At 46.8% G+C, this 17,830-nt stretch overlaps 1 protein-coding gene across 8 annotated transcripts in view; it reads right to left on the bottom strand.

Annotated features, from left to right (window-relative positions):
* Positions 1-1,930, bottom strand: part of Cnot1 (CCR4-NOT transcription complex subunit 1) — a 78,464-nt gene extending 76,534 nt beyond the window's left edge. For 5 of the 8 annotated variants that reach the window (XM_038312260.1, XM_038312262.1, XM_038312261.1 and 2 more), the window contains exon 1: positions 1,206-1,929. The gene's annotated coding sequence lies outside the window, so the exon portion shown is untranslated. Of the gene's footprint in view, positions 1-1,205 lie in introns of all 8 variants that reach the window. The other 3 variants (XM_038312264.1, XM_038312267.2, XM_038312263.2) reach the window with 2 other exon arrangements.
* Between the last annotated feature and the right edge of the window lie 15,900 nt (positions 1,931-17,830).

The raw sequence follows: 17,830 nt of genomic DNA, 5'->3' as shown, positions 1-17,830 counted from the left end.
AGCTGCAACGAAACATGTAAGGAAAACACAACATGTAGGGGAACTCACGTACTATTACTCAAGTTTTGAAGAGGGGGGGAAATAGGCTCTTTACTAAAACCCCAAAGACAGGCGACATCTGGGACTAGAGCTCACTGGTTCAAGGCTTGCCTGGATTAAATGCCCACGGAAGGAGGGAGTGTGACATTTGATGGGATGACTTCAGAGGGTCGTTTACCTCTCATGAAGTCTTATTTTACTAACAACACCTTCAAAGGCACTTTTTAAACCTACGAAGCACACGCCTGCAAGTAATGTCTGTGAGCACAGGTGGGTGAACTCTCAGAGCCGGTAGCATGGCCAAAAGGTACTTGTGTTCAGCCTTAGGTTTTAAAAGCTCTCCGAGCCCTGCACCAACTTCAAGACCTACGAGAGCTCGGCTCACTAGTGGGCACTTGCCAGGGGGGAGGCTGGGGGTGGAGGGCCGGGCAAGCAGGAATGCCACGACTACCGACCCCACGGGTAGCGAGGAGACCAAGTGGGGGACCAGCTTGGTTACAAAAGTGCAAGCGTCGGGGCGCGCGAGTGCAACAAAAAAAACCTGTGGCGAGAAGTAACACGGAAGTGCTCGCTCCCGCCCGCCCCTCCCACCGCCGGGCAGCCGAAAGCGGGGGGCTTGACAACGTGTTGGGGGCGGCGGAGGGGAGGGAGTCCCCGGAAAGCGCTCGAGTCGGCAACAACTCCGAAGCCGTCCCCGCCCGCCGGGGACCTAGGCCGCGGGGGCGCCTGCGCCCACCGCCCCCCCCCCATCCGGGAGCCCCGGAGAAAGGGGCAGTTGAGGAGCTCGAGCGCTCCGACCAGGACGCAGCCTGCACGCGCTGAGCTGAGCCGAGGGCCTGGGACCCGAACTGCCGCCCCCGCCGCCATCCTCGAAGCCTCCAGGCCCCGGGCCGAGCCGCTCCGGGGCTCGCCCGCGCCCGGCGCTCCGCTTCCAAGAACCTTGGCGCCGGGCTTCCCCGCGGGGAACGAAGGCTCCGCGAGCGGGGCCGGGTCCGTCCTCTCCCGTCTCGCCCCCCGCCGCTCCCTCCCGGCTGCCCCCTCGGTCCCGACGCTCCGGGAAACGCTTCCAATGGTCCGGGTCCACCCCCGGCACCGCTCCCGCCCGCACCCGCGTCCCGAGGTTGACACTGCCAGCCCCCGCCACTCGCAACTCCACCCCGCCTCACCTCAGACGGCTCCGGCAGCGCTGGACACAGGAAACTCCTGGGTCCTCGACTCCGGCTCTCCTCGACCCCCCTCTTCGGTTAACTCCGCTTGTTTCTCGACAAAATGGCGCCCGAGGTCGCGCGCTCACGTCGCGGCCTTTCCCCTCCCCGTTCCCATTTCTTCATTCGCTGCCCGCCGGTGGAGGGATGGCCCAGGCGCCAGCCAATGGCCGCACGCCGTCCGCGAGGCCTGCCCAATCAATGCCAGGTACCCGCGGATTTAAACCAATCACAACACTATCACTCGCAGAAGTCAAGGAAGAAACCAGGGCTCCTGCTAGCAACTACCAATCCAGACTCCTATTTCGCGGGCTTAGGCCAATGGCTGCTCGCTGGCCTTAAGGGACCGGGTCCGAGTCCGGGCGCCTGCGCACCAGGTGCGAGCCAATGAGTAGACGTTGGGAACTTCGATTTGGAGCTCCGGACATCTGCCTGCGAGCTGCTCGGCCTATGGGAACTGGCTGCTCACTGCATCCGACAAACAATAAACACGGAAGCAAGCCCGCAACGCATTGCCACCCTGAGCACAAACTAACTTAAAAAGAGAGGGTGATGCACCCCTCGTCCACTTTCCTTCGTCCTTCGAAAGGCCACGGTCCGAGAGGGTGCGCGGGTTCTCAGCGGAAACACTGTCCACCCCCGGAATCTCTTTAGCAAGGAGCACCAGCCATCGGAGAGCACCAGACTCGGGCCCAAGTGAAGGAGCTATGCATTCTGGGTTATGTAGTTGCACGCCCCGCCCATTCCTGTCGCAAAAGTAACGTGATTGTGTCCATCACTGGCTGCGCCCTAGAGGAGCAATGCATGCTGGAGAATGTAGTCTTCCCGGATGCCCACCTAGTCTTCGCTAGTTTAAAGTTTCTTTTCCTGTTCTGTCTGTGGAAGCAGGGTCGTTGTGCAGAGATGTAGAAACTGAAATTTCTCTCCGGTTCCTGGATGTGTTCGAGGATGCTTTTGCTTCTTGGGCAAAAGACTGTTATGCATAGTGCCCTCCTGTCTTGTAGGATTTTTTTTTTTTTGGTTTGGGTTTTGAGAAAAGGTCTCTTTCAGTTAGCCCAGCTGTAGTCCAGACTGGCCTGGAACACACTGTATAGCATAAGTTGACCTTGAGCTCCAAGCGTATCCTCGGAGGTCAGAAGATGGTGTCAGATCCTCTGGAAGGGGATTTACAGACGGTTGTGAGCCACGTTGTGGGTGCTGAGAATCAAACCTGGGTCCTCTGGAAGAGTAGCCAGTGCTTGTAATCTCAGCCATCTTTCCTGCTTGTAGATTTTAAGAAAAGTGAGTGTTCGGCTGCATATATGTATATATGTTCCCCCTGTGAGTGTGTGCCTGGTACCCAGGAAGGCGTTGGATCCCCGGGGACTGGGATGAGAGCTATAGCGATAAGGTTGAAAGATGTCCCGTGAGTGCTAGGAGCCCACCCCTGCTCCTCTGCAGAAACAGCAAGTGCTCGAACATTGAGCCGTCTCTCCAACCTCCGTTTTGAACTTTTTATCCTTGTTTTATTTGTGTGATCTAGCAATTTGGCCGTTGTTTTGTTTTGTGGATTTCATTTTCTTTTGTTGTTTGTTAAAGGGGAAAGACTGACAATGACGAACATAATGGTATATGCCTGTTGTTACAGCACTCAAGAGGCTGAAGATCAAGAGTTCGGTGGGGGGGGGGCATCCTGAATTATATAATGAAAGGCTTGTGGGGTGTACGGTGGGGAAGAGCCATACAATTTAATTACCTAAGGCCAACTTGGTAATTCTACAGCCAGTTGTCGCTTATAGCATAGATTCAGCCCATACTGAAGGTAAGTTGAAAAAAATTTGAATTGCTTTTCCCTGTTTCAGCCCATCTTTACCAAGATGATGGGTTGATGATTTAAAACAAGGCTCCTACGGGAGATGCTTCAGCCCACTACCCATCTCTCTGCTGTACCAATGTCACTACTAGAATCTGACAGCCATGGAGACTGAGCCAAGATTTTTCACAATACCCTGGAGATCAAAGTCCCTTGACTGTGTGTCTAGGCTGGGTGGCTGCTATCTTTACTAGAAAACCGGGAAGACCTTCATAAAGGATCTACTAAGTGTCGCCTTCTAACTCAGCAATTCCGAAAGCTTGCTTTCAAATGTATTTTAGAACAGGATGTCTTAGCCAGCAGATAAACTCACCTGCTCCCTTCTCAGCCTTCTTCCTATTCTTCCGGCTCCAGTTATTATGCATCCCAGGTTCTGGAGGAATCTTACAAAACTTTCACAAAATATCCTGAAGATAAAGTAAAATAGAACAAAAATTTTGTGTTAAAAGTAAAGTTTTATTTTTTTAATTCCAGCACTCATGAGGCAGAGGCAGGCAGATTTCAGTGAGTTCAAGGCCAGCCTGGTCTACAGAGTGAGTTCCAGAACAGCCAGGGCTACACAGTAAGACCCTGTAGGGGAGAGGGCCATAAAGTTAGGAGAAAGGCTAGGAAGTGGGATGAATATAATCAAAATTCATTAAATACATGTACAAAAAATTCTCAAGTAATTGCAATATTGTGTTTCAAAAACAAAAACAAAACCTCTGAAACATTCAGAAACCCACTTCCTACTGGGCTATAGCACTAACTTCCTGTGTTATGTTTCCCTCCCCAGACAGGATTCAACACAGAGCCTCACGTGTGCCAGTCAAGTGCTCTGGCCCATGTTTTGTTTTGTCTGCTTCATACAGAGCTGCAGTATGTTGCCCAGGATGAACTCAGTGTCTTATTTCTGCCTCAGCTCCCCAAGCGCTGGGAATCCAGGCACAAGGCACCACACTGCAACTGGGTGGTATACTTGCCAACCTAGATCTGTACCACTAAGCTCAACCACCAGCCCTGGTTTTGTTTTTAATCGGCCAACTTCTCCTAAAGGGTTCAGTGCAAGCTCATCCACTCCTTGGGTCCCAGTGAGGTAGGGGCTGAGTTATTCACCGCACTTTCTGGGTCACAAAACACGCTTGAACTAGAGCTCCTGCCTGTACGCAAGCAGTGGCAAACTGAAGCTTGATTTTTGTTTCCTGATTTCTAAAAAAACCAAAAAAAAAAAAAAAACCAGGTTGTTTCAGAGCTGAGGACTGAACCCATGGGCCTTGCTTCCTAGTCATGCACTCTACCCCTCAGCGAAATCCTCAACCTCTTTAAATAATGTTTTAAAGACTTTTCTTGTGTTCGTGAGTGTTGTACCTGCATGTGTGGATGTGTAGCATCCCATGCCTGGTGCCCACAGATGAAGAAGAGGGCTCTTGGGAGCACAAGAAGAAGGTGTGAAGTACCACCACCCAGAACTGGATGGTGCAGGGAACTGTGAGGGTGCGGGGAACCCAGGTCTCTCCAAAAGCAGCAAGTCTCTTACCTGCTCAGTCATCTCTCCAAGCCGTTTGTTTGTTTGTTTCGTTTTGTTTTAATATAGTCTCTCATTCTTGCTGGCAAGTCTACTCCCTCACTGGCATTAAAGCCTACTTCTTTGGCATTCCAGCGCATGTTTGTATGTATGGCCGTGTGTGTGTGTGTGTGTGTGTGTGTGTGTGTGTGTGTGTATCACCTATCAGTCTGTTCCTCTAGAGAACTCTGACTAACAGAGATAGTAAGTTCTAGTTGGCAGTGGAAGGTAACAGGTTCACCCAGGTAAAGATGTCCAGTGGTTCACATTGAGCTGAAGCTCCAAGAGATTTTAGAAACCGGGGACAGCATTACTGATGGCTAAGGGAGCTGCTGCCTTAGAGGAGGTGGCAACGAGCTGAAACCAGAACCAGGAAAAAGATTCCCCTGAACTCTTGGCTAGAGCTGGAAGAGGAGCAACTCAACTTTAGGGGAAAGGCTAGGAGCATTTGGAGGGTTGCAGTCTTTGTGAGCAGTCAAGCAAGGAAGAAATGGGCAAGGTCTTCGGGCTGTCACAGTGGCCTTGGAGAAAGCTGTTTCCATGGTAAAAAGGGCCAACAGCCAGGGCTAAGTGAGTCCATGAAAATGGACAATAGCAACTGATAGAGGAAGGAGGCAGGAGGCATTCCAGAGAGACCTACATGTGTGTAAATGCTGTCGAGTTCCTTTGGAAAGAACTCATTTTTGCATGAGGTCTTGGGTTCGGTTCCCCTCGCGCGTTTGTAGGCGCTGGGAGGAACTCAGCTTTAGATAACTGGAGGATCCTCCTCTTGACGTTTCTTCGCTGGTGTAGAATGCTTTGGGAGTGGGTATCCATTCGGAGCACACCAAATTCCAGCTGTAAGACCACTGTCAGAATAAAAGGCTGTGGCATTTCACCCTATTAACATTAACTGTCAACTTGACACAGCCTAGAGTCCCCTGAGAAGGGAGTCTCAACTGAGGGATTGCCCACATCAGATTGAAGGGATGTCTGTGGGAGGGTCACCTGATTGTTAACGAAGAGTCCGCTGCACCACACCATTCCCTGGGCAGGTGGTCCTGGGCTCTATGAGAGAACTACTTAAGCATGAGCTTGTGAGCCAGCTTATTAAGCAGCATCCCCCACAGTTCCTGCTGTAATCCTTTGACTGTGAGTTCCTTGGTTACAGATAAACCTATGTGGAATAGCAAGCAGGCCTACCTGCAAGTTCCTGCTTGAATTCTTGCCCTAACTGTCCTCGGTATTAACTGTGATCTAGAAGTACCAGTCACATAAATCTTTCCTAAGTTGCTTTTGGTCAGAGCATTTTATCACAGCAACAGAAAGGAAACTAGAACACATCCTTATCCTGGTTCCCTAGCAAGACTTCCCCAGAACTTATACTCCCCCTCCTCTGGGAGCACAGGGCCTCTAAACACCTGTCTCCTCCAAGAAATTGCAAGCCTGGTCGGCATCTTCCTGCAAACAAGAGCCCAGAGGTCATGCTGCAGCACTCCTGGCAAAAGGGGCCTCTTGTACTGCCAGCCCAAGGCAAGGAAAGAGACCCATCTGAGGATGGCATTGCCTACTGTGAACACAGGAAAACTGGTAATCCTGGGATCGCTTTTTCAATCCTGCCTTCCAATTAGTCAAAAGCACCTCCTTGATTGAGCCTACCCCCACTCCCATGGTCACAACTGCCCAGCCCTCTCTGTGGATCTGAAGACCCTCACTTCCATCTTCTCTCCAACTGAGCATGTGTCTCTCTCTCCTTAAACTTCTTTTTTTTTTTTTTTTGGTTTTTCGAGACAGGGTTTCCCTGCAGTTTCTAGAGCCTGTCCTGGAACTAGCTCTTGTAGACCAGGCTGGCCTCGAACTCAGAGATCCACCTGCCTCTGCCTCCCGAGTGCTGGGATTAAAGGCGTGCGCCACCACCGCCCGGCTCTCTCTCCTTAAACTTCTTAAACCTTGTGCCATAGTGCCTGACTCATCTTCAAATTCAAAGTCATTTTAAAACTCTATTTGGTGTGTGGGTGTGTACGTCCAAGTCTGAGGACAACTTTCTGTCATTGGACCTCTCCTTCCACCTTGTTGAGGAGGAAACTCTCGTGTTTCTGCCACTCTGCATACCCAGAGCTATAATTCCAGGCCCAGGAGTTCCCACGTGATCCTCCCGCCTTTGCTGTCTCTCATTCCAGATGTGAGTCACTTCAGCAGCGTTCTGTGTGTTCCGAGGATTAAACTCATGTTGTCTTGCTTGCCTGGCAAGAACTTTTACACACTGAGCTGCCATGAACTGCTCCCCCAACACATACTTTTTCTTCTTCTGAGACCCGGCCTCATCAAGTTTTCCCTGGCTCATCTTGAACTCACATTTTAGTCCAGCCAGCCCGGCTTTATACTTGGACTGCCTTACCTCAGCTCCTGGAGTAGGTGGGACAAGACTGTATCACAGGCCTGGCTTCCATTTCTTGCTTCAGCAAACGTTTGAGTGTTTACTCTCTGTCTAGACACTGTTCAGTTGCTGGAATTATGGCCAGGAACAAGCTTCCTTGCCTTATTCTGTATCTCACTCCCTGCTGTGTCTGCCCTACATCTCTTCCATGACAATTCCTTGGTCCCGTAGAAACACAAAGAGGCAACCCGGCTGCCATACCTTTATCAGTGGCTACTCAGAACTTAAACTCACACCTTCAGTTCCCAGGCAGAGGGATATTCTGATATACAGAGGGCCTTCCTCCACGTTCTTTATCTGAACCATATGTGCCTAGCAGTGACACAGCTGTATTCAAGAATCTCAGGGATGGGACCATAAGGAGCCTCTAAGTAGAAAGTGTACTAAGAGGTTGAGAGGTTCAAAGCTACGAACATTCCTTCCCTACATCCAAATATTCTATGTCCGGCCCCCATTCCTAACTTGGGGACTCCCATAGAGATGCTTCTGTTGAACCTCATATTCCCTTTCCATGCCATATGTCCCAAATCTGTGATCTCCTCATGAAGACCGACTCCTTGCTCCTTACTAATATGCAACATCTCCTCTGTAAGAGAGAATTGGCCCAGGTTCTAGCACCCAAGGACTCTTGCTCTGATTCCCTTGGAAACAAGTTGGTACCAGCTATGAACTATATTCTAGGAGTTTGTATGTATGTGTGTGTGGTTTATTTTTGCAGTGCTGGGTGTAAGCATTGCAGCTCGGATGGAAAGGTATCCTGGCAGTTGGGAGTCAAGGAAAACCATGTAACAGCTTACAGCTCTGCTCCAGGAAAAGGTTTCCCCAACTCTGCCCCAGCAAGGAAGGGTTTTCCCCAACAAGATTGTTACAGTTTTTCTCCACGGACTTTGACTGATGCAAAGGTATCTTTATAGGCATTTTCTAGTATTCTTATGATTTTCTCTGGGTACCTGTAGAACCTCATTGTTTCCCAAAGTCCTTTCCTCCAAATGCTATCCAATGCCTTCCTGAAGTCGATGTAACAGACATATAAGTCTTTTCCAAATTCTTCATGTTTTTCTGCCAGTTGCCTCAAGGTGATGATCTGATCAATTGTGCTCCTGTTAGCTCTGAATCCACACTTGGCCTCTGCTAGGATTTTTTTCTGTTCTGCCCTTGATCCTTTGCAGTATAATGGAAGAGATCTTGCTACTATGACAAACTAATACCCCTGTAATTTGAGCAGTCCAGCTTGTCCTTATTCTGTATAGGAATTATGACTGAGTGCTTCCATTCCATGGGAATTACTTCATGTTCCCATATCTCTCTGAAGAGTCTGAGTAGCACCTCGGCCCCTGAGCCTATTGTAGCCTCCTCCAGCTCCTCCACCGTGATGTCATCCACTCCCAGGCCCTTCCTGCATTTTGCTCTCTCGATAGCTTACTCTGTTAATATTTCCTCATTGTCCCTGGTGTTTGAGGGGCAGCCGAATGGTTTCTCATTGTAGTCTTATGTTGACAGCATTAGGGTCATTGTAAAGGGTATATACTATATAAACAAGGTATATGCAAAGAGATCAAAGAGGCTAGACTCCATAATAAAACACGTCTTTTCTACGAAGCTATCAGATGGATAACTGCCAGATATGCTCCTCAGAGTAAAGCGATTAAAGATGGGCAAAGTCATTTACTAATAGAACCAGGGAAGTAAAGCAAAGATGGAGACAGTACTTTGACACACACACACCTTCCCATAGCCCTATTTATTTATTTGGATGTGTGTAAAATATGGGTATGTGTGTTTGTGCATATGTGCAGGTGTCCTCTCTACTTTCATGCTGCACACACTCACTCACGTGCAAACCTAGTTTTGACATATGAAGGACAGCATGCAATGCATCTCTCTGAGTTTGCCTTATTTCATCTAACATAATGATCTCCACCCAGAGTCAGTCATTGTCTTCTGGATGTCACAATTTAATTCTTCTTTACAGGTGAATAAAGTTCCTTTATACACGAACAAAAATCTCGCTCTGTGTATGAATCCTTTACTGGCTCATCTGTTGATGGATACCTGGGCTGACATTATCTTGACCACTGTGTAAAATGCAGCAATAAACACAGATGTGCAAGTCTCTCTGGTATTCTGACATAGACTCCTTGGGCTGGCATGGTACCACATGCCTTTAATCCCAGCTCTCAAGAGGCAGGAGCAGGTGGATCTCTGCTAGTTTGAGGCCAACCTGATCTACATGGTGAATTCTAGGACAACCAGGACTATATAGGAAGACCCTGTCTCCAATAAACAAACATTTATTGGCCATCTGTATTTCTTCCTTTAAGAATTGTCTCTTCATTGGTCCTTTTATTGACTGTACAGTTTCTTTTTTGATAGACTTATGTATATGTATTTTATGTATATGAGTGCCCTATTTGCATGTATCCTGTGTGACAGAAGAGGACATCAGGTAGAAAATCAGATCCATTATAGATGGTTGGGAGCCATCATGCGGTTGCCAGGAATAGAACTCAGAACCTCTGAAAGAGCTCTTAACCGCCAAGTCATCTCTCCAGCTCCCCGGAAGTTTTAATTCTAGTATTTAATTTCTGGAGTTCTTTATAAGTTCTAGATATTAATCTCCTTTCAGATATATAGTTGGCAAAGAGTTTTTTCCCTTTCGGTCTGTTCATTCTGCTGACTGTTTCCTGTGCTGAAAAAAAAAGCTTTAATTTCATGCAATCCAGTTCAGCAATTCCTAGGCTTATTCCATGAGATTTGGAGTCTTTTTCAGAAAGTTCTTGCATATGCCTGTATCTTTTGGTGATGTGGTTGACCAGTGAGTTTAATTAGAATTACTTGGAAGGGCATTTGAATGGCATCGGTAAAGTTATTTACAGACACCTGAGCAACTTATCAGGATCAGTCAGGACTATACCACTGAAATATAATGTGTGTGTGTGATAATATATATGTAATACATGACATAATATAATTATATATGTAATATAATATCACTGAAGAAAATGAGAAAATGTCTTTTCCTCCCCCAGCAACTATTAGCTGCTTATGGATCCTCAGGAAAGGGGTAAGGCCTTGTTAGTCCCTCACCCTTAGCAACTGTGGCACTAATTAAAAGGATGAGAAGGAAGTGTGTCACTGAGGGTGAACTTTGAAGTAAAGCCCATGCCAGCCCCAGGTGCTCTTCCCTGCCTGTGGATCAGGATGTAGCACTTGGCTACAGCTCCAGTGCCATGCTCCCTGCGGTGATGATAATGGACTAAACCTCTGAAACTGTAAGCCAGGCCCCAGTTAAATGCTTTCTTTTAAAGAATTGCCAGCTAGGCAATAGTGACACATGCCTTTAACCTTAGCACTTTGGAGGCAGAAGCAGGCGGATCTCTGTGAGTTCAAGGCCAGCAGAGTGAGTTTCAGGACAACCAGAGCTGTTGCACAGAAAAACACTGTCTTGAAAAAAAAAACAAAAACAAAAACAAAACAAAAAATACAGACAGTGGTAGCTCATGCCTTTAATCCTAGCACTCAGGAGGCAGAGGCAGGCAGATCTCTATGAGTCTGAGGCTAGCCTGGTCTACAAGAGCTAGTAGATCAGGCTCCAAAGCTACAGAGAAGCCTGTCTCGAAAAACAAAACAAAAACAAAAGCAAAAAAAAATCAATTCACCCTACTCATTCTAAAAATAGAATCAGCTGGACTACAAAACAAACTCCAGGACAGCCACAGGAAAACTGTTATCATGCCCAGATCCACAAAGTCCCCCCAAAACCAAGAAGGAAACCAAGTCCCGTATGTAAAAGCAAAGAGCCTTTATTTTATACAAGTTTGCAAACTCAGTCTCTCCAGTGTATTGGAATAAACGGAGAGCTCAGTTAGAGTTGAGTTTTTATAATAGCAAAGGTGGGGTGAGGAATTTCTAAGGTTCAGGACCCCTGATTGGCTGACTTTTGTCTAGGGGTGTCCTGGTGAGTGTGTGTAGATCCTATCTACAATGGTTGGAACTTTAGGCATTTCCTTTGGAAGGTCTGTTCTTGGGTGCTCTGGTAATCTCAGTTTGAGGTCCTTCCTGCAACCAGGTATTGCCTCAGGGTAAACTAGTGAGACTCAGGCCTCCATTAAGTTTATCAAGATCCTACATTGGCAGGTGATGATGGTTGGGAGTTAAGAACTTCCTTTGGGGGATGGAGAGATGGCTCAGCGGTTAAGAGCATTGTCTGCTCTTCCAAAGGTCCTGAGTTCAATTCCCAGCAACCACATGGTGGCTCACAATCATCTGAAGTGAGATCTGATACAAACAGAATATTGTATACATAATAAAATATAAAAAAAGAACTTCCTTTGGGTGGTCTGATCCTATTAAGCTTATCACAGCTGGTTTCTATAGAAACCTTGTCTCAAAACACCAAAAATAAGTAAGTAGTGCATATCTGTAATCTTAACATTTGGGAACCTAAGACAAGACAGAGGCCAGCCTGGGCTGCTAGAACTAAGTCCAGAGTCAGAAGGAGGAGGCCACCACTTAGCTGAAGGCTGAAGATGAAACTGTACTCTTAGTCAAGAGGGTGTGTAGCTCACAAAAGCAAAGGAGCAAGCACTCCTGGCAGGAAGTGCTTTTTATTCCAGTGCGGCAGGTCACTGTGTCTTTTCCCGATTCCCTCCCCTCCCCCCCCCAGCTTCACAATCATTTGTGATCGGCAGGTTTTTAAAAAGAAACGAAGGAAAGCAGGAGGGAATCAGCCGCTTCATTCACCAAAGTCAGGAAAATGCAGCAGGGCTTATGTGGAAGCAAAAATTTTTACCTGGTGGGGTGCAGTAAGAGGGTTGCATTGAAGTCTTTTTTTGTTGTTTTTTTGTTTGTTTGTTTGTTTGTTTGTTTTTCGAGACAGGGTTTCCCTGTAGTTTCTAGAGCCTGTCCTGGAACTAGCTCTTGTAGACCAGACTGGCCTTGAACACCACCGCCCGGCAGCGCATTGAAGTCTTGTATGACGGCGAGGGAGATAAAAAACAACTTTATTTGTTGTAAACACAAATTTTACAGTGTTTGATAGAAAAGACTAATATTTAATATTTCTTACAGGTCCACATCAAAACATGCTACTTTATAACAAGAGAAAAACAAAACAAACACAATGGGACTGGAGAGGAAGCTTGGTGGCACTGGCTTCTTCTCTAGAGGTCCCAGGTTCCCTTCCCAGTACCCATATAGTGGGTTACAACTGTATGTAACTCCAGTTCCAGAGATCCTCACCCTCTTCTAGCTCCTATAGGCACCAGGTATGAAGGTCATGCAGAGACATACATAAGGTAAAGCACCCATATACATAAAATAAAATCTGAAAATTACCTTATATAACAAAACACTCATCCCAACCACATACACACACATAAAAACTACCTAATTGCTATCTGAGAATAGCGGTGAATACCTTTAATCTCAGCACTCAGGAGGCAGAGGCAGGCAGATCTCTGTGAGTCCAAGACCAACAAGCTCCAGAACAGCCAGAGCTACGCAGAGAAACCCTCTCAATACAAACAAACAAAACCCATAACAACAAAACAACAACCAAAAATACTAAACTAAGCTAATCACATAATGCTGAATTTTGCAGGAATCTCCTCTCTCTCTCCCTCTCTCTCTCTCTCTCTCCCTCCCTCCCTCCCTCCCTCCCTCCCTCCCTCCCTCCCTCCCCCCCCCTCTCTCTCTCCATCTTTCTTCCCCCTCTCCTTCTCCTGCCCTTTCCTAAAACAGGATCTTATAATCTAGGCTAACCTCAACTTTGCTAGGTAGCTGAAGATGACCTTGAATGTTTGATGCTCCTGTGTCAACCTTAAGTGCAGGAATACAGGGACATGGAAACACAGCCACACCTGGTTTATGCTATGCTGGGTACAGAGCCCAGGGCATCCAGCATGATAGGCTCTACCAACTGAGCCTCACTGTCAGCCCGGAATCCCTTTTGTAATGAAACCAATGTCAGTTCAAGGAGCTTCTAGACAGATTCCTGGTCATTAGGATTCAGACGTGCACAGTATGGGGGTGGGAGAGAGGAGGTCCATGACAGATAGAGGAGTTGGGGACATCCTATCTCTCTTGGCAGAGCCAATGTTCTCTCTGACAAGGAACAAAGACTGTAACCCTCCCTCCCTCCCTGTTGGACCCAGGCTTTTGACTGAAGCATAGTGGGAGTGCCTAGGGCTGGGGAGGCTACTTCTCCTCTGTGCTTCCCTTTCTCAGTATATCACTGAGATTAGTGCCCCCCTACTTCCCCTAGACATTCTTCCTCTCCTTCCCATCCCTTCTCTTCCTACATAGAAAACTAAAACTGACACTAAAACCAGCCTATTATGCTACCATGTTTCTAATAGTATTAAAAATTGCTAAGATACAACTAAAAAGCCCTCTGAGGAGTTCAGAACGGCCCAGTAGGTGAAGAACCTGCTGCGCAAGTGCAAGTATAAGGACCTGCATTTGGATCCTCCTCTAGACACACTTCAAGACTAGGTGTGACGGCATCTATAACTCCAGTGCGGGGGGGTGGGAGGTGCATGGAGAGGAAACAGGAATGTCCCCCAAGGATCCCCGAGTTTACAAGCCAGCCAGTCTACTCATCAGTGGGGTTTGGGTTCATTGAGAAACCTGTCTAAAATAATAAGGTGGAGAGTGACAGAGGAAGATGCAGGACATTGACCTCTGCCTTCCACTTGAACATATGCAAGCACCTGTTCAGAGTTTGAAAGTACGGCCTCAGCCTTTAATCCCCGCACTCGGGAGGCAGAGGCAGGTGGATCTCTGAGTTCAAGGCCAACCTGGTCTACAAGAGCTAGTTCCAGGACAGGCTCTAGAAACTACAGGGAAACCCTGTCTCGAAAAACAAAAACAAAAACAAAACAACAAAAAAAGAAAGTTTGGCCCACACTCTTAAACTAGAGATACTGAGAAGGAAGGGCCAGACACCTCCCTACTTTTCCTGTCTTCTGTCCTTTGAGGGTTGGTTCCTGCTCGGGTTTCCTAACTGTCTTCTCTCTCTCAGTTCACACTCGTAGGCCGCTTTCTCCACATCTCTCAGTTCACACTGTTAGACCGTACATCGCACGGCCTCTTCATCTGCTTTTCCAGTTTCTTTTGCATCCAGGGTTTGAAAACGAAGATAGCCGTGAAAGAGGCAGCTGTTTAAGTAGCTTTTTTGTTGTTGGTGGTGGTGGTTTGTCTGTTTGCTTTTGGTTTTGTGGTAAAGAGCAAGAGGAAGGAACAAGAAACTAAGTTGAGCAGTAAAAACCCTTCACACACACGCACACACAGCTACTGCTTGTGGTGGGAGCTTTTATACAAGGTGTTTTTGTTCTGCACCATTGTTTTGGAACCTCTACTCCAAAGAGAAGAATACAGTGAGTTTTCTTAAAGTGAACTTAACTTCTGAAAGCATAGTGATTTCTGCATGCATCTGGATTCTGGGATCCCATTTCTTAGTGCTCACTCAGGAACACTACGGAAAACACCTTTTGATTTCATATAATGAGTTGTATCATGGTCCCATTATAACCTCATAAATGTGTCATTCGTCATTTTTTTTCTTTTTTCTTTTTTTTTTTTTTTTTTTTTTTTTTTTTTTTTTTCGAGACAGGGTTTCTCTGTGACTTTGGAGCCTGTCCTGGAACTAGCTCTTGTAGATCAGGCTGGCCTCGAACTCACAGAGATCCGCCTGCCTCTGCCTCCCGAGTGCTGGGATTAAAGGCGTGCGCCACCACCACCCGGCCCGGGGAAAGTCTGCTCTTATCTCAAGTAGAAAAATAGATTGCTCTTTAATCCCAGCACTCGGGAGGCAGAGGCAGGCGGATCTCTGTGAGTTCGAGGCCAGCCTGGTCTACAAGAGCTAGTTCCAGGACAGGCTCTACAAAAGCTGCAGAGAAACCCTGTCTCGAAAAACCAAAAAAAAAAAAAAAAAAAAGAAAAGAAAAGAAAAATAGATTGCTTTGAGTTCTGTGTAGTTTCAGACATTTAAAAAGCTAGAATTTGTTGCTAAAGTTCTTTGGGAAATGATGCCTCTGGACTGGATGTTGATGATGCCACTACCACTCTCTCTGCCTATGTACACAACCAAGTTCGCGTAGATCCCGAACAGAGTTAGGAAAGCTGAACTGATATTTGTCATCTTCATTTAAAAATTAGTATATTGGGGCTGGAGAGTTGGCTCAGTGGTTAAGAGCACTGGCTGCTCTTCCAGAAGACCGGGGTTCAATTCCTGGCACCCACATGGCGACTCACAACTGTCTGTAACTCCAGTTCCAGGGGATCTGACCCCTTTACACCAATGCACATAAAACAAAAGTTAAATAAATTATAAAAACAACAAGCAGCTGGGCAGTCAGGGCACATACCTTTAATCCCAGAACTTGGAAGGCAGAGTCAGGTGGATCTTAGTGAGCTCAGTGAGTTTGAGGCTAGCCTGGTCTACAAAGCAAGTTCCAGGACAGCCAGGTACTTCTATACAAGCCTAGTGGCCTGTACTCCGGGAACCTGTCTAAGGATGGAAGGAGAGAATCCTCCACAAAAACTGACCTCTGACCTCCACATGCGTGCTGTGGCATGTGAACACCCTCCCCCCACATATCAAATGCACACAATATTAATAAATAAAGTAGGGACTGAAGGGATGGCTCAGAAGTAACAGCACTTGCTGCTCTTCCAGAGGAGCTGAGTTCTGCTCCCAGCACCCACATCCAATGACTCACAACTGCCTCTAACTCTGGCATACATATCTTTGTTGTTGTTGTTGTTGTTGTTTCAGTACAGTTTTTCTCTCAGTAGCCCTGGCTGCCGTGGAAGTCTCTCTGTAGAGCAGGCTGGCCTTGAACTCACAGACTTCCTCCTACCTCTGCCTCCTGAGGGCTGGGATTAAAGGCAGGCATGTATCACCACGCCTGGCCTGCCTTTACTTCTTAGGTCATACAGTGTTCTTGTTTGTTTTAATTTGTGTATAATATTTCTATCGTTTATCTTATGTAAATGTTATCTCGGATTCAGAGAGTGGAAAAAGAAATCCAAGCTGGAATGGCGGCTATTGTGTTTGACAATATAATCCAAGAACCTTTTCCTGTATGGCTTGACCAACTGGTCTCCTCTCCTGGAGACAGTTTAGCAACTTACTCAGCCCCATCTATACCAGCTCCCAGGAATGAACGTTTCTGACACAGTGGACATGAAATGACATTTGGCTTCTTCATGCACAGATGTGATGCTTGGCCAACAGGGGAACTGAAGGCTGGCGGGGGAGGGGAGCCACACAGCCGTTAAATATTTTACAAGGCTGATTGACTGATAGTGGATCTAGAACGTTATAGGCTAGGAGCCAGGATACCTCGGGCTGTCTTGACCTTCTCTTGCTGTTTATCTTCCACCTCTGTGGGTGACCCAATACTCAGGTGACGGTTATTAAATCCCTTTGGAATGTACAAACACTTCTCTAGATTCCACCAGCCCAAAGGCTAACAATGTTGTCAGATAACATCGGAGACCTACTGCAGAGATTTCCCGGCTTTGCGGAAATCTACCTCTCTGATGTTCTGATTAATGTATTTGAAAAGTGCCTTGATGTATAGTTTTCATGAAACTGTTAGCACATTGGAACACGGTGTTTGTGATGACCTGCATCCGTGGTCTTGGAACATCATCATTCAAATTTGGCTCCAGAATAAACTATCTTTTTCCCTTGGAGTTGAGAGCTGTTTCTTTCTTTTAAGATTTATTTGATGTATGTGTGCATGTGTGTGTGTGTGTGTGTGTGTGTGTGTGTGTCCATGAAGGGGAGAAGAGGGTGTCAAACACCCTGAGGCTAGAATTGCAATTGCGAGCTGCCAGAGGTGGATGCTGGGTACTGAACTCGGGTCCTCTGGAAGAGCAGTAAGTGCTCTTAATGGCTGAGTCATTTCCATAGCCCTTGAATTCCTTTTGGATTAATCTATTAACAGCTTTTTGGAGAGCCTGATATGTACCCTGCTATGTGACCTCAAACCTGTGATTCTCCTGCCTCAGACTCCTAAGTCCCTTGGGTGGCAAGGCATGTGCCACAATACAGACTTTTTTTTCCTCCCCAGCACAAACATTCATGTTCACTTCAATTCATAAATGTATTGTTTCAGCTGAAGAGGTTTGTAAGCAATATTGCAAAGTTTTAATTTTAAAAAGAAAACATTTTAAAAATGTATTTTATTTTATCTGGATGAGTGCTTAGCCTTCACGTATGTCTTTGGCAATGCTCCCAATAATTAAGGGACCACAGACCAAATATTAGGGCAGTGGCTGTCCTCCTCTTCATGATAAGAGTCACTTGAATCTTTTTTTTTTTTTTTTGATTTATTTATTTATTATGTATACAACTTTCTGCCTCGATGTATGCCCGCACGCCAGAGAAGGGCGCCAGATCTCAGTACAGATGGTTATGAGCCACCATGTGGTTGCTGGGAATTGAACTCAGGACCTCTGGAAGAGCAGCCAGTGCTCTTAACCTCTGAGCCATCTCTCCAGCCCCCGAGTCACTTGAATCTTGACTAAATTTAAAGTGAAGTACACCAACAGTAACTTTTCCTTCAAAGCTTAAAAATCTTTTTTGAGACAAGGTTTCTCTGTAGTTTTGGAGCCTGTCTTGGAACTAGCTCTTGTACACCAGGCTGGCCTCGACCTCACAGAGATCCGCCTCCCGAGTGCTGGGATTAAAGGCCTGAACCACCACCACCTGGCTCAAAGCTTAAAATTCTTAACCTTTGAACAGGGGCCAGCAGACCATC

The sequence above is a fragment of the Arvicola amphibius genome, chromosome 15 (assembly GCF_903992535.2).
Source record: "Arvicola amphibius chromosome 15, mArvAmp1.2, whole genome shotgun sequence".
In the NCBI taxonomy this organism is placed as follows: Eukaryota; Metazoa; Chordata; class Mammalia; order Rodentia; family Cricetidae; genus Arvicola; species Arvicola amphibius.
Note: the sequence above shows the minus strand (reverse complement) of the source record. Positions and strands in the feature narration are given on the sequence as shown.